Genomic DNA, 8,327 nt, shown 5'->3' with positions numbered 1-8,327 from the left:
CAGAAATATGCAATCATTTGACGTTTGCAAGGTAATTGGTTAGGCACGAGATTCACAAACAAATCGATTCTGCGCACCGTTCACGCCGCCACATGTTATATCACCGTTCATTCATTAGTTTAGCATTTCAGTACGAATGTTGCAATTGTGTGGACGTTATCACAGATGACCTAGTGTACCCCGCTCTCTGAAATAGTTCTTTATAAAACGTTGGATAGTGAATGTTGTCGAAGGCAATAATTGCCAAGTGAATCATATTGGAATTACAAATACCTCGAGCAACAGGACATATGTTGGATATTCGCCTTACATATATAGTGTCGCAGAAAAGTGAACCAATATTACAGTACGTTCTGCATGTCACTAATATATGTCTTTATGGTTAATGCTTTTGTTATAGTTTCAACTCAAAACTGTTGGAGAAATCGAACATTGTCTATAAATGACAAATAAGGAAACAACCAAATCTGGCAACCACTGAGTCTGGAGTTGGTGAGTTACCTCTGCTCTCGACGAAACCGTCAGTCATTATTTTTTAAAAAAGTTTATGCATTGCCCGAATTGATCAGAACCGTCAAAAAAGTGGGAGATCATTCCTCCTCAATTGGTCCGGTCCGTCATCAAGTGGATGCGAGCCCAGGATTCCTTCTATCTAAAAACGGAATTAAAATGATTAATAATCACCAGCGTTTATTTTGCTAATGGACAATTGAGCTATCAATTTTCGCCGGTTGCTTATACTTTGTGTACATTTTCTATCCGAAAATTTGAAATTACACTTTGAGTGCCGATGGAATAATACAGGATACAAATAACTTTTCACTTCCACAGCTTTTACGTTCTAGATTCAGATTCAGATTTATTTATTGAGCAAAGAAAAGAAATACTTGTGCGGTACAAAAGGAATAATAACTTAAAAGCTCAAGCATGACTAATTAAGTATGTAACGCTAACCTACGGAAATATCCGGCCTAGCCGGTTACATGTTATAAAGTGAAAAGCTGGTGCACGTCAGTGCTCACTTGACATAAAATGTGCCTAAACCTAAGAATAATTTATAACTTACAACTAAACAAACATAACACAATGTACTGGAAAACGGGAAAAAGGAAATTTTTAGGCACCGGTGGACAGGATTGATCGACGGAATTGGAGTAAAGCGCAGTCCTTTCTCAATGGTGGTAACATTCTGAGAAAGGGCTACCTTTTACTCGATTTGGACCTGTGCAAGGACAGTGACCCAAGGTGGGAGGGATGAAGAGGACTGTGGGATTGCGGGGCATGTATTGTGGAGCCTAATTGTTAGAAGGAAGGACCTTAATTTAGGGAAGAAGTTAATGCTTGGAGGTATTACATATTGTACATGCGTCTATTGTCTTAATCTGGACTAAGTAAAGAAAAATAATAAAAGGTGATCTACACCTGGCGCAGGGATTGACTGCCAGAACATTGGACTTACGCGTTTAGGCTCTGTGAAAGTCCGGGGAGGGGATGAAGGAGGGAGGGGAGGCGTGATGGTTGAGAGGAGAGTTACTGTCCGAGAGGAGAACCAGCCCTGACACGTAGTACCTCTGCTCGCGTAACAATGCATTGCGTTTAGCGAGATAGGGTGGGACAGCCACTTTTTCAGTCTGACGCGCGACAACTTGATCATGTGCGGAATTATGGGGCAAACCCCGGAAAGGTCGTACAGAAAAGAGTTTTGGTGGAATTTTATGTTTGGCCTTCTGTGTTTGGCCGTGCATTTCCTGAGTATCGTCCTTTCAAAGCGTTGGAGGGCTTCTGCTACGTTCGGTGACTTGGTACCCCATGCAGGGAAACCGTAGATCAGGATTGGACGAAAAAGGTTTTGGTGGCAGGGAACAGGGCCCGGGATGAGAGGAGGTTTTTTAAGGCAGCTGAGGCCTTAGAGGCATTGGCAATAGCAGATCTGACGTGAGGGTTGGATTTCAGTTTGTTGTTGAGGGAGATTCCCAGGTATTTAATGTTTGATTTCGGCTTGAGTGTGTGGTTAGCAATGCGTAAATGCAGGTTTTTGCTTTCTGGCACTGTGCGCCAGTTGCACTTCCCACTGGGGTTTCAGACTTAAGGGAATTATCGACAAGGGCCCACCTGTTGAAATAAGCGATAACGCTATTGGTTAGGATATTGAGGGAGAGGGAGGCTATTGAGGGCCTGAGACCACTTGCATATAGGATTGTATCATCAGCGAAGAGGATCCCTCCTGACGCGGGAGGATCATTGTCGTCGGGGGAAGAGGGCGGGAGAAGGGCTGCCTGAGTTGCCGTTGTCTTGGGGGATATGTTTACGGGAGGGAGGGGAATATCGTGGAGGAAGATGTTAAAAAGTTTGTGGCCTAAAATAGATCCCTGAGGGACTCCTGAGTTTACCGGGAAGTCGATGATGCGTAGTCCATCGAAGCGCACGTGGGAAGTTCTGTTGGAAATGAAGTCTGTGAGGATTCTAAATAAGGAGGGGGCAATTGGACTGGATTAGTTTGTGGAGCAATCCTTCTTTCCAAACTGAATCAAACGCCTAAGGCGTCTAAGGTCTAAGGCGTAGGCTACGGTGCAATGCCTGTTTTCCAGTTGATTGAGGATATGGTCTTGCAGGTACAGGATTGCCTGCTCGGTGGACCTGAGGTTTTCGAAGCCGAATTGATTAAGTGGAATGATGGTGGAGTAGTATCTATTGAGGTGACTTAGCAGGATACGTTCGAAGATTTTTCCAATATTGGAAAGAAGAGAGATAGATCTCATATCTTTGAGATCGCCCGAGCACCCCTTCTTAGGGATAGGTATGAGGAGGGCTGATTTCCAAGATACCGGGAATTGGCGAGACATTCACTGATGTTAGGCGCACACTTCCGCAGAATAAAGTTAGGGATGCCATCGGGATCCGAAGATTTTTTATTGTTGCACCGGGAGATTGCAAGTTCGACTTCTTCTAAGGAGGCGAACGCGCCTGTTCTGACTATATCAGCCGGGCATCTCGGAGAAAAGGGGCAAAGGTAAGACCCTTTCAAGCTCAAACTTTTATCGCTGACAACATTGGCAACCACCGAGTTCCAGATGGGGTCCACTGGCGATTTGGCTCTGAATAAGTGGCTGAAATAGTCTACGCAGACGGATTTTGTTTCCTCAGGGGAGTGACACTGAAGGTTACCTATTTTTATCGGGGTTTGGTTGAAGTTAGTATATTTTTTTCTTCCGGCCAATCGATTAATTATTGAGAAAACTTGTGGACCGGGTTTGAGAGATTTGAAGAGTTTCTTGTAAGATGCATCCAGTTCGGACCGAATAGCTTAATTGATTTTGCTGGACAGGTCTTTGATGATCTCGGAGAGGAGACAGTAGTCAGCGTTGCATCTGTTCCGTAACCGGTGAAATAAACGTTTCCTGCGCTGCAGTAGTCTGTTTCTATCGCGGACTAAGAGGAGGGTTGAGGGGCAAAGGCACCCGTATTTGTAGTAACCAGGTTCTTTAACTGGAGCGTGCTTGTCAATTGTACTTTCGAAGGCAGAGTTCACTTTCCGGATGTATGTATCTAACTGTGGTGGAGTGAAGGGAGAATTTGCTGTAGATGTAGAGAGAGGCTGAGGGCATGATGGTCCGAGTGGGCTGCTGAAATGTTTTTCTTTGTAAACTCGCGGCTGTTTCCAGTCATACATCTTACATGAATGTTCTATTCAGCAACTATCAATATTGTGCAACTTTAAGGCCGTTGATAATTTTTCCTATCTAGGGTCGAAAATCGCAACCGATAACAGCCATGACGATGAAATCCACGCACAGTTGTTAGTAGCCAATAGAGCCTATTTCAGCTTACAAAAACTGTTCCACTCGAAACGTCTCAAAATAAGGCCAAAGCTCTTACTGTACAAGACTATGATCTTGCCAGTCCTTATGTATTCCTCGGAGACTTAGCAAGAAAAATTGCGAACTCTTGGCCGCATTCCAGAGAAGAATCCTCCGAAGAATTGTTGGCCCCCTACATGATGGACGATTCCGTAACCTACATAACGACGAAATCTATGAACCATGACCGTCAAGTTGGGGATAAAATTCGGCTCAATAGGTTGCGGTGGGCGGATCACTTAAGCATGATCCCACCCGAAAAGTCTATAAGAGCAATATCCATAATAGAAAAAGAAGGCGAGGCAGACCCTGTCTGAGATGGAACGATGGCGTGGGCCAGGTAGCTTTTGGGGATATCGAATTGGTGGACCTGGGTGCAAAGACGGGATATCTGGAATTCCTTATTAAGGCGGGCCTAGACCGGAAACCAAAATTATTCCTCTTAAATCTGTGCGCGATTTATTGTTTCAAATGTACATTTCAGTAGCAACTTGTTGCCTTCATCAGTGGGTTATAACTTGCTACCGAAATGTACATAGTATAGTCATAAGTTCTATCAGTCAAACAAATCTTTATTTCTCACGAAGTAATAAACCAAATCAATGGAAAAGTACACCTTTAGAAAAGGAAAACATAGAGCTATAGAAACGAGAAAAAAATATTCAAAATGGCCGCCGCTAGCAACTATACCGAAGTCTGTGAGGTCATGCATCGATCGCTTCACGCACGGTATGAAGCGGCATTTCTCGAGCTGCACACACGGCTTTCCAGCGAATAGAGATTCACTCAATGGCTCCACTACATCCCCTAACATCTTTTCCTACACGCTCGCATTAGTTTTAACGCCGGCCTCGCAGAAGTGAATATCAGTTACTCCATGATATGAGACAGCCCACCATACCATGACAGAAGTCGGATGGTGACGACGTTGCACTCGCGGAACATTTTCTTTGGCTTCATAACAATTATGAGCATATACTCGAACATTTTGTCGGTTGAATTTTTCCTCGATGGTAAAAATTTGTTTATCAGAAAATTGAATTTTGCGATATTTTTTACCGGGAAGTCGTTGCAGAAGAGCAGCACATCGAGTTCGCCGTATTTCCTTCAGTTTTAACATATAGCTAACCCACTGCCGATACACACCGAGACCGAGATCTTCTCGTAAAATACGACTCATACTTCGAATTGAAACGTCCATTCCCGCCCCCATTCGTTTCTGCTTGCGGAGGGGATTGCGACGAACACGCTCACGCACAGCATGCACGACATTCGAGCAATGTGCGGAGCGCGGCCTGTCAACCACATCAGCTGTTTGGCGGTATTCAGCTACTGTCCTAAAAACGAATCGTTCGTCTACCAGCAGCTTTTTTTAACAAACTATAAATCTTTTCTGGCGTATTCCCACCTTGGTGCAACGCAATAATCGCGATTTTTTTTCGTAGTTACCGAACTTCATCGTGTTGTCGTTCACGCGCTATTGACCTTCGGAACCTGAAAGTCTGACGGAAGTGGGGTATATTTAGGTAATTTTCCATGCGCAGTGTTATCATTTTCGGCGGCCTAACATTTCTCGCTATACGCAACGACTGACAGAACTTATTTGGAACAATAAATCGCTCACATACTTAAAAGGAATAATTTTAGTTTTCATAAAAAAACAGTCAGTGCAAATAAGCCGGCTCCATTTAATAAGTCTAAAAAAATTATACTATATCCTCATTAGCGACATACTTTTTAGCATTATGCACACATATATACATATAAAGCTCAAGAAATTTCACTTTACTTTTGGAAACTGAACTTTTCCTACAAATGAATTCAATTTTAATTTCAATCCTACCAAATTAGACAAAATTTTTCTTTAATGATCAATAAACATATTTTATTAATGCCTTATAATTTGTATATCTAGGAAGCGCGGTTTGCACGGATGCCGTCATCGAACTTGATGTAATTCGACGGATTAATAACGCTAAATCTGCCTTCGCTGTTTTGCCCCGAATTCGTATATACAACAACCTCAAGTTTCAAAAGCTCCAAACTTTCATCAGTTCATGTCCGCGGCGTATTCTGAAACAATACGTAACTCATGAAGAATCGGGTGGGTGTACCGGCCTGATGTCATTTTGATCAGAGTCTGGAAGTGACAGTAGATAGGTCATACATTGAGAAAGGACGGCAACTGCTTCGCGGGTTATGCCATGTAATGGAACCCACTATCTCAGGATGGCTGACGAGTGGGTCGCCCTAGAACTACGTGGTGCAGAGCTGTAGAGAAAGAGTGCAAGCTTCTCGGAAAATCGTGGACGGAGTTGAGGTGCATTGCCAAAAACCGACCATGATGGCGTGTATGTGTGGTTGACGCGCTGTGCCCCATATGACAACCACTAAATTTCATTTGTTTCTGCTAGAACATGATAGATATTAAATTAGAATAAATACATAAGTTATCGAGTTACTAATTGGAATTGGAAGAACGTAGGCAGAACTTTGTAGTTTTTACATTATTAGATAAATTTAATATTGCCCTTAACGAATTAAAAGATTAGAACCCAAAAATATACGATTATTTGTTCCTTTTAAACCAAAAGAACCTATTTAGGTTATTCTATGAAAAAAATGAAATGAAAAAGTCGAAATACCGGACGATGGATGCTTCGAGTATAAAGGTTTCGTCTTCATCTTTTATTAGAAATTTTCTATGCACCTTTTTTTCATTCCTACACAGCTAAAAATTCAAAATATCGCTTGATATGTCTCTAAACTCCGACTTCGCCGTTCGTATGAGTTCACTTTGTATGATAATGACATCATGTGCATTGTAGAGTGCAATAAATTCACACCAAATATGAAACTTTTTTACTATTTTTTAATAATAGTTGCGTCCAAAGTGTCCAGAACTATCTAATATCTTCACTTATACTATCAAATTTTGTACTTCTAGAATGAACCTAAGGCAGGTTTTCAGTTAAATTTCTAAAATATAGTAATATATATTATATATATTATTAACTTTATTTGAGCAGATATCGTAATGGGATGTATTCTGGAGCTATTTCGAATAGATGCATCGCTGTTTTTTTTCTAGATTTTAAGGTTCTATAGGTTTTAAGTAAATAACTTAACGGACAATAAACAGAATAAACCCCAATTACTTATTGCCCTCTGGAGGAGGAGAAAGCAGTAATTTTATCCTATACTTAAAACTATTATACTTAAAAAAGAAAGTTAAAAGGACCAAGCTGTTGTGCGTTGTAACTTCAGCAAAGTCTAGGAGTCGGGGAATGGAAGTAGACTTCGAGCTCTGCGAAGGGCACGTGGACAATGGCAGGTGACGGCAGGTGATATCGTTAGAGACAGAACAGTCCATCAGACCCGGGGAAAGTTCAAAAAATGTGCATGATCCAGATCTACGCTGTTGTAGGAAGAGGAGGTTCAGAAAGCGGAGGCGGGAGGGGTAGTCCACACGAAGGAAGTTTTTCTTAAAAAAAGGGAACGGGTGAATTGAAGGAGGGTTGGATGGAGTCAAAATCAAAGGAGGAGCGAAGCATAAAGCCTGACAAATCGCTGATAAAAAATAAAAATAGTAAAGGGCCCAGAATAGATCCATGCGGGACCCCAGGGGAGAAGGAGCGGGATGTGCTGCCGTCAAAAGAGACGCAGCAGGATTGGTTGGAAAGGTAAGAGGCAAGCTATAAAATAAGTCGCATGGGAACGCTTAGAGACGAGAGTTTGAATAGAAGTATCTTGTGATTTACAGTGTCGAAGGCTTTAGCAAAGTCAGCGATATGCACTTCTTGCGCGTGAATTTAGACATTTTGCGACAAAGTTGGTAAAGTCAAGCAAGTTGAAGGCAGTGGAACTACGCTTAACATAGCCGTGTTGCTCTTTCACTATGTGGTGGCCAAAGTGGGTAGACAACTAGTCGCTGACATATCTTTCCAAGATTTGGGAACAGGAGGAGAGGAGGGAAATGGAACGGTAATTCTTGGCAAGCGGACGATCCCCACTTTTGTGAATGAGGATAATGAGATCCTCTTCCCACAAGCCGAGAAAATGGTTCTTTTCGATGCTTTTATTGAAAATAAAGGAGAGGGGAAGGGAGATGGACTGACCAGTTTTAAGCAAAAAGAGGTTTGGAAGACAATTGTAGCCAGGGCCAACATTGGCATCAAGTTTGCAAATGAAGTATTCTACAAGAAGAGGAAAAGACGAATAATAGGTCATGCAGACTACACTCACTAGCCGGAGGGAAGAGGAGGAAGGAGAGGGAACATAGACTGAGGAAAAGAAGCGGCAGAGGCAGGACAGCGGGAGTTGCGAATGTGGGACCGCAAAGGTTTGAGGTTTCCGCGTTTTAGTGAGTCTTCAATACTAGTCAGATATTCGTTTCTGAACTTGCGTATTAAGTCAGCATAGGTTCTAGAAGACAGGAACTTCTTCCTCGCAAAGTGTTTTTGACGAAGT

The 8,327-nt window shown here is 42.4% G+C and overlaps 1 long non-coding RNA gene across 1 annotated transcript; it reads left to right on the top strand.

Moving 5' to 3' along the window:
* On the top strand, positions 1 to 6,714 carry LOC119659552. The gene is made up of 3 exons (XR_005250355.1): positions 1 to 346; positions 401 to 492; positions 5,773 to 6,714. It is a non-coding gene; the product is annotated as an uncharacterized LOC119659552 (long non-coding RNA).
* The last annotated feature ends 1,613 nt before the right edge of the window (positions 6,715 to 8,327 follow it).

The sequence above is a fragment of the Hermetia illucens genome, chromosome 6, assembly GCF_905115235.1.
Source record: "Hermetia illucens chromosome 6, iHerIll2.2.curated.20191125, whole genome shotgun sequence".
Classification (NCBI taxonomy): Eukaryota; Metazoa; Arthropoda; class Insecta; order Diptera; family Stratiomyidae; genus Hermetia; species Hermetia illucens.
This window is presented reverse-complemented; position numbering and strand designations above follow the sequence as displayed.